Below are 8,762 nucleotides of genomic sequence, written 5' to 3'. Positions count from 1 at the left end.
ATCCCAGGGGCTATGTTGTCTGGGGGCTTTTGCCCCCTGGTAGGGTCTCCCATGGCAAATTGGTCCTGGGTGAGGGACCAGACAAAGAGCGATTCAAAAGACCCTTATGAAAAAAAACACAGAGGGAACAGTTTACCCTGCCCGGGATAGGGTTACCGGGGCCCCGCCCTGGAGCCAGGCCCGGGGAGGGTGCCCGAGGGCGAGCGTCTGGTGGCCGGGCCTTAGTCCATGGGGCCCGGCCGGGCACAGCCCGAAGAGGAGACATGGGCCCATCCTCCCGCAGGCCCACCACCCGCAGGAGGCGCCATAGGGGTCGGGTGCATTGTGTGCCGGGTGGCGGCCAGGAGCGGAGGCCCTGGCGGACTGACCCCCGGCTGCCAAGGGGCAATAGGGACATGGAATGTCACCTCTCTGGTGGGGAAGGAGCCTGAGTTAGTGCGTGAGGTTGAGAGGTACCGGCTAGATATAGTCGGGCTCACCTCTACGCACGGCTTGGGCTCTGGAACCAGTCTCCTGGAGAGGGGCTGGACTCTGTCTCAGTCTGGAGTTGCCCCTGGTGAGAGGCGGCGGGCTGGGGTGGGTATTCTAATATCCCCTCAGCTTGCTGCCGGTACGTTGGGGTTTTTCCCGGTGGACGAGAGGGTTTGTTCCCTGCGCCTTAGGGTCGGGGAACGGGTCCCGACTGTCATCTGCGCTTATGCGCCGAGTGGCAGTTCGGAGTACCCAGCCTTCTTAGAGTCCCTGGGGGGGGGGGGGGGGGGGGTGCTGGAAGGTGCTCCACCTGGAGACTCTGTTGTCCTGCTGGGAGACTTCAATGCTCACGTGGGTAACGACAGCGAGACCTGGAGGGGCGTGATTGGGAGGAACGGCCTCCCTGATCTGAACCCGAGCGGTGCTTTGTTATTGGACTTCTGTGCTAATCACAGTTTGGCCATAACGAACACCTTGTTCGAACATAAGAGTGTCCATAAGTGCACGTGGCACCAGGACGCTCTAGGCCGTAGGTCGATGATCGATTTTGTAATCGTATCACCAGACCTGCGACCATATGTTCTGGACACTCGGGTAAAGAGAGGGGCTGAGCTGTCAACTGATCACCACCTGGTGGTGAGTTGGATCAGGTGGCGGGGGAGGACGCTGGACAGACCTGGTGCACCTAAACGCGTAGTGAGGGTGTGCTGGGAACGACTAGCAGAGGCCCCAGTCCGCGAGATCTTCAACGCACACCTCCGGCAGAGCTTCAACAGCATTCCGAGGGAGGCGGGGGACATTGAGTCCGAATGGACCATGTTCAGCACCTCCATTGCCGAAGCTGCTGCATTGAGCTGCGGCCGCAAGGTGGTGGTAATCCCCGAACCAAATGGTGGACACCAGAGGTGAAGGGAGCCACCAGGCTGAAGAAGGAGTCCTATCGGGCTTGGTTAGCCTGTGGGACTCCGGAGGCAGCCGACAGGTATCGACAGGCCAAGCGGAATGCGGCTCGGGCAGTGGCTGAAGCAAAAACTCGGGTGTGGGAGGAGTTCGGAGAGGCCATGGAAAAAGACTTTCGGACTGCCTCGAAGAGGTTCTGGCAAACCGTCAGGCGTCTCAGGAGGGGAAAGCGGTGCTCTACCTGCATTGTGTATAGTGCTGGCCGAGCGCTGCTGACGTCGACTGAGAAAATTGTCAGGCGGTGGAAGGAATACTTCGAGGACCTCCTTAATCCCACTGACGCGTCTTCCGAGGAGGAAGCAGAGTCTGGGGATGAGGGGAATGACCCGCCAATTTCCAGGGGCGAGGTCACTGAGGCAGTTAAACAACTCCTTGGTGGCAGAGCCCCTGGTGTTGATGAGGTCCGCCCCGAGTTCCTGAAGGCTCTGGACGTTGTAGGGCTGTCCTGGTTGACACGCCTCTGCAATGTTACGTGGAGATCAGGGGCAGTACCCGTGGATTGGAAGACCGGGGTGGTGGTCCCCATCTTTAAGAAGGGGGACCGGAGGGTGTGTTCCAACTACAGGGGGATCACACTCCTCAGCCTCCCCGGGAAAGTCTATGCCAGGGTGCTGGAAAGGAGAGTTCGTCCGCTAGTCGAACCTCTGATGCAGGAGGAACAATGCGGTTTTCGTCCTGGTCGCGGAACACTGGACCAGCTCTTCATCCTCTCGAGGATACTTGAGGGTGCATGGGAGTTTGCCCAACCAGTCTACATGTGTTTTGTGGACTTGGAGAAGGCATTCGACCGTGTCCCTCGGGGTGTCCTGTGGGAGGTGTTGCGGGAGTATGGGGTGTCTGGCCCATTGCTACGGGCCATTCGATCCCTATACAACCGTTGCAAGAGCTTGGTTCGCATTGCCGGCAATAAGTCGGACTCGTTCCCGGTGGGTGATGGGCTCCGCCAGGGCTGCCCTTTGTCACTGGTTCTGTTCATAATTTTTATGGACAGGATTTCTAGGCGCAGCCAAGTGGCGGAGGGCTTTCGCTTTGGTGGCCTCAGGATCTCATCTCTGATTTTTGCGGATGATGTGGTTCTGTTGGCTTCATCGGGTGAGGGCCTCCAGCTCGCACTGGAGCAGTTCGCAGCCGAGTGTGAAGCAGCGGGAATGAGGATCAGCACCTCCAAATCTGAAGCCATGGTTCTCAGCCGGAAAAGGGTGGAGTGCCCACTCCGGGTCGGGGATGAGGTCCTGCCCCAAGTGGAGGAGTTCAAGTATCTCGGGGTCTTGTTCGCGAGTGATGGAAGAAGGGAGCCGGAGATCGACAGACGGATTGGGGCTGCAGCTGCAGTAATGCAGACGCTGCACCGGTCCGTCGTGGTGAAGAGGGAGCTGAGTGTAAAAGCGAAGCTCTCAATTTACCGGTCGATCTACGTCCCTACCCTCACCTATGGCCACGAGCTGTGGGTAGTGACCGAAAGGATGAGATCGCGGATACAAGCGGCGGAAATGAGCTTCCTCCGAAGGGTGCCTGGCATCTCCCTTAGAGATAGGGTGAGAAGTTCGGCCATCCGGGAGGGGCTCAGAGTAGAGCCGCTGCTGCTCCACGTTGAAAGGAGCCAGCTGAGGTGGTTTGGGCATCTGACAAGGATGCCCCCTGGGCGCCTCCTGGGTGAGGTGTTCCAGGCATGTCCCACCGGGAGGAGGCCCCGGGGCAGACCCAGGACACGCTGGAGAGATTATATCTCTCGGCTGGCCTGGGAACGCCTTGGTGTTCCCCCGGATGAGCTGGAGGAGGTGGCTGGGGAGAGGGAGGTCTGGGCCTCTTTGCTTAGGCTGCTGCCCCCGCGACCCGGCCCCGGATAAAGCGGATGAAGATGGATGGATGGATGGATGGATGGACAGTATCAAACGCTTCTTTAGATCTAAGAAAACTCCAAATTGCATACCTCTTATTATCCATACAATCCATTATCTTTTCCATTGAATCTATCAATGCCAAAGCTGTTGATCTGTTGTTTCTGAACCCATAGTGACTATTTGTCAGTAATTTGTGTTTTTCCACAAAACTGTCAAATCTTTTTATGAAAAGCTTTTCCAGTATCTTAGAGAACAGGGAGAGTATTGACACTGGTCTATAATTTGTAAAGTGATGCCTTTCACCAGTTTTGGTAATGGGAATAACTTTAGCAACTTTCATTTTTTGTGGAAAAAAAACCCTTTTTGAAACGACAAGTTGAATACATATTTTAATGGTTTTACAATACCATCAATAACTGTCTTTACTGTTACCCATATCAATATCATTCCAATCTGTACTGGTTTTGTTCTTAAGTCCTCTAACTATGTCATAAATCTCTTTCTCTTCCACTGCTCTTAAAAACATAGAGCTTCTATTCCTTTCAATATTTTCACCAGTGTCCCTTTCTATTCCATCGACCTTTATTTCCTCTGCCAGTTTTGGCCCTATGTTTACGAAGAATTCATTAAAACCACTTACTATCTCATTCATGTTGTTCATGCTTCTTGTCCCTTCTATAAAGTACCCAGGGTAATCAGTTTTCCTTGATTCATTTTTGATTATACTGTTTAATACATTCCATATACCTCTTGTGTTATCTTTATTGTGTAATATTGTGTAAATATTCTCTTTTACAGGATCTCATTATATTAGTTAATTTATTTTTATAAGTTTTATACTTCGTTTCAGTTTCTATGGTTCTCTTTTTTTTTAATGAATTCTCGATATAGGGTATTCTTTTCTTTTTTTTTTTTGCTGTCATTTTGTAGTCCTTTAGTCATCCATGGTCTTCCTGCAATAGTTGTGTTTCCTGTTGATTTCAATTACTGGGCAGTTTCTATCAAGTAATGTGTTAAATGTTCTTAAAAATACTTCGTAAGCTTTATTAACTTCTGTGTTCATATACAATATTCCAATCCTGCTTTAAAAGTTCATTTCTAAGACAGTTTAATGTCTTCTCTGTTCTAATTCTTTTGTAAGTAATCTTGTGTTCATTGCTGTTGACTTGATAATGACAATTATAAGAAGCAAAGACTGGTAAATGGTCACTTATATTGTTGATTAATAGCCCACTTTTTATATTTTCTTCCATTATATTTGTAAATATATTATCTAATAGAGTCGCGCAATGAGATGTTATTCTGGTCAGTCTTGTTATCAGTGGAAATAAACCTATGCTATACATGGAATCATTGAATTCTTCTGTACTCTTATTATGATTTGGATTTAATAAGTCAATATTAAAGTCCCCACAAATAAACATTATTTTCTGATTTAGATTTGTAAATAAGTCCTCCATATTATCCTTAAATATCTCAATCTTTGATCCCAGTGTTCTGTATATACAACTGACAATTAGGTTTTTCCTTTTTTCCATATTTATTTCCACTGTTAAACATTCCATCAATAACAGTCGTCATTCTTCCAACGCTTTTGTACTTTAGGTTTTTATCAAAGTAAAGTGCCACCCCACCTCCTTTTTTGTTGCTCCTGTCTAAATGAAGGAATTCATATCCATGTATCTCAAAGTCTTCTTCTTGTCCAGGAGTTATCCAGGTCTCTGATATGGCTATCACCTTGAATGGCTGTTTAAACTGTGTTATGTAGTCTTTGATGTATTGAAAGTTTGCATATAGGCTTCGACTGTTAAAGTGCACCAGTGTTATACCCTTTTCTACCTTGATCTTCTTTTTAAATTGCTCATTTGTATAATAATTGCATTCATTTGTCTTATTGTAAAGAAACAATACAATCAGGATCTATGTTGCTGTCATACACCAATGTCTTATTTTCAATATCTATATGAGTTGTTAGTTGAAAACTGTAAGACATCTGAGTTGGTTGTGTAACTTAGACGGTCCCATCATATTTAGCACTGCTTTGCATTCTGATTTATCAGTTATATTTTTCTAGTTCCGACATCTCTTTGATGACTAGAACCTTTGCCTGCTCTGGTGTTCCATTTAACTTAATGAATATTTTACAATCTGACGTCCAAGTTGACTGTATTTTCTTCTGTTTTCTTAATATTCTTGCTTGTCTTGCAATGTCTGCATTTTTCTCGATTAGGTGTTCATTTAAATAAACATCTGTACCTTTTAGCTTTCTCCCTTGCTTGAGCAGTTCTTTTTTTCTGTTTTCTATTAACAAAACGTATCATAATGGCAGGTATTCGATTTTTGTTTTTCCTTGGCAGAGGATGGCATCTCTCAATACTTTTACTGTCCATTTCGATACCCTTGCTTTTGAAGAAGGCCATTACCTGCTCTTCCAAGCAGAGTAGCTCTTGCTCAGGTGGCTCCCCTCACTCTGACGCTGCTACCCGTGCATATGTCTGATGCTTGGTTTCCAGTCCCGTCACTATCACATAATTTACTCTCGAATATTGTTCCATATCTGACACCCGTCCTTCCAGCATAGCGATCTTCTTGTCCTTTTCCTCGCTCTGCCTACTTAGTTCTTTAATATCTTCCATTAAATTAAGTATCAGTTTTTGTTGTTTTGCAATGGTTGTTATTTCTTCTGACATAAAGTTTAGGAATTTCTTTATGTCCTCCAGTTCCTCCTCGTTGACGTTGCTCTTCTTAGGCGGCATCTTGTCGGTGCTAAGACCCGTTGGTTGCGAGTACCCTCGAGGGTTGCCGAAACCCGGCCTGTCCTGGCAGTTAACCTCGCTGGCTGTTGGTGGAGTGAGGCTTGGCCTGCCTATGAGCTTTGTTGGTTGGTGGTTGAGCTCAGTAGAGCCAGCCGATTATCCTCGCTGGCTGGTGCTGGTGCCAGGCGTGGCCTGGCAGCTAGCCTAGCTGGCTAGTGTTGGTACCCGGCATGGCCTGGCAGCTAGCCTCCTTAGCTGATGGTGGAGCTTGGCATGGCCTGGAAGCTACCCTCTGTGGCTGATGGTGGAGACCGGCGTGGCCTAGCAGGTAGCCTCGTTAGCTGGTGGTGGAGCCTGGCGTGGCCTGGCAGCTAGCCTCTCTGGCTGGAGGTGGAGACCGGTGTGGCCTGGCAGCTAGCCTCTCTGGCCGGCCCTTGGATGGAACAAGGGGTGACTTGATAATTGACTATTAGCTCAAAGCAGTAAATGCTCATTCTATGACCTCTGGCATCAACAAAGCATTTTTATGGATATTATAGATATTTGAAAATTTTCAAACCATTCTCTCTAAACCCCATGATTGTGTGTGAAAATCCCACACCAACACATCTGGCACCAACAAACAGTCACATTCAAACTGACTTGAATCGCCTTCCTTCCCCTTTTTGATGCTGAACTTTAGCAAGTTGTCTTGGTCATGTTGCCATGTTATATTATTTGATTGCAATAACAAACAGGTTCACCTAACAAAGTGGTCAGTGAATGTATATTTATGTATACGTATATCACAAGTTTCTATTAAAAACAAAATTATAGGACTGTAAGGTTGATAAATATAGGAAACATTTTTATTGTTCAATATCACAACAAAATATGTGACACCACTAAATAAATAAGTGACACCACTTTGGTCACTAAAACATTATAGAAACACAATCTTCATTTAAGTATGAAACTGTGTTTCATCTGCAATTTTTTTCATATGAATATAAAAATTAACATTTACCAATTTTTATTTTGGGAAAGGTGCACCACCTTCAAATAAAGGAACTATTTGATTGCAATTACAGTTCATATCAATTACCAATGAAGAAAAGAGTGGTTGTGGGCTGTTGTTCCAACATCAAAGTTCTTTTGAAAGGTCTCAGTTGTTCACAATAATTCTCCTTTTGTTCACACATACTTTCAGCCATTTTACTTTAATTTTACCATGCCACAGCAATTCCAAATATTTTATAATTATTCATCCTATAATTACTGACATGAAAGGGCTTAAGCCACCTCATGTGTTTCAAAAGGCGAGCAACTCACAGCTTGATATCAGGAAGTTATTACAGCTCCAGACTAGAGCACAAGATTTAATAACACTGGTAACATAATAGGGATGTTGACAAATCCAGAAAACATCACTACAAAGATAGCCATTCTATAGGTGGGTTCTTTGATCTATAGATAAAAAAAAGAATATCTTTCTGAGGGAAAAAAAATCTTGTTTTCTTGTAATATGAAACCTGTCAGAAAATGGATGGGAGGTATAATAGAGTAAAGTAGAATCAAAGTCTGCACACCACTAAAAATAGTCTCAGGTCGTAACCCAGGATGTAAACCTTTCATCAGAAAAAAAACAGTGAGTCATTTTCACACAGTATCTGTTTCATATTCAGGACACGGACCACAGGACAGAAATCTTTGGCAATATGAAAACAGGAAACAGCTCTTTGAAATGAAAAAAAAAAAATCTCTGTGTAGAAATTAAAGGCCCAACTTTCATATTTATTCATAATTCATGTTTGAGTTCAGATACATTTCCAACGTGTGGCAAGTCGAGAGCAGCACGCTCATGAATGACTGACAAGCCTGGGCTCTGCCCCCCAGCTTCAGAGCCTGCCTCATTTATTTGTCCATAAACAAGCATAGCATGACGTCGCACAAACATGAGGCACACAACTTTTACCTTCATCCCGTGGCAATGCTTATACTTTCAAATTTATCTCTAAAGAAAATGAATGAAACACTTCTTTTTAACCAAAACTAATTTTTTTTTAATGAAATATACATGTGTTCATGGCTATGACATACAAAGAACATGAATATGAACTATGTGACATACAGTTTAGGTATATCAAGTTATTATTGAATCTATCAGTGGGAAGGGAAAATGGGACGGAAAGTGCACTGCAGCTTGCATACAACCACTTCCACTCATTCCTACTGATTCTCTTCCTCTCCATATGTTCATGATTTACACCATGTGTTAACTTTTTATTCCTCCGTCGCTTGTGTCGACGACTGGAAGATGTTTGGACTTAATGTGTTAATGAGCCTTCCATCTTCCATTAGTCAATCTATCATGCAAAACCAGTTAGATTTAACTGCTTGTTAGAGATTTTCCTCTCATTTTAACATTTTTCCCCTCTGGGAATATAATTTTGCCTTGAGTGGAGACTGATTTGAATCTAGTATTGCTGACAAATAACTGCAGAATACAATGACTTGGGTTCACAAATGCACAAGCCATAGAGTTGCATGGTGGTGGTGGTGGTGGGGGGGGGTGGGGTGGGGGGGGCTGTGAATCCTGTATCTTTCTTTATGTTACCTAAAAATTATTTCTTACACAAGCTCTAAAAGTAGAATGAGAGAACAACAAAATAAAAAATAAAAAATACACTGTCATTTATTTACTGATGATCTGATGGGCATGTACTGTAATCTGGGAGAGAAAAGACCATGTGAA

The 8,762-nt window shown here is 45.3% G+C and overlaps 1 pseudogene; it reads right to left on the bottom strand.

Annotated features, from left to right (window-relative positions):
- Positions 1-3,316: 3,316 nt before the first annotated feature.
- LOC146492072 (uncharacterized) lies at positions 3,317-8,509 on the bottom strand (annotated as a pseudogene).
- Between the last annotated feature and the right edge of the window lie 253 nt (positions 8,510-8,762).

The sequence above is a fragment of the Neolamprologus multifasciatus genome, chromosome 23 (assembly GCF_963576455.1).
Source record: "Neolamprologus multifasciatus chromosome 23, fNeoMul1.2, whole genome shotgun sequence".
NCBI classification, from domain to species: Eukaryota; Metazoa; Chordata; class Actinopteri; order Cichliformes; family Cichlidae; genus Neolamprologus; species Neolamprologus multifasciatus.
Note: the sequence above shows the minus strand (reverse complement) of the source record. Positions and strands in the feature narration are given on the sequence as shown.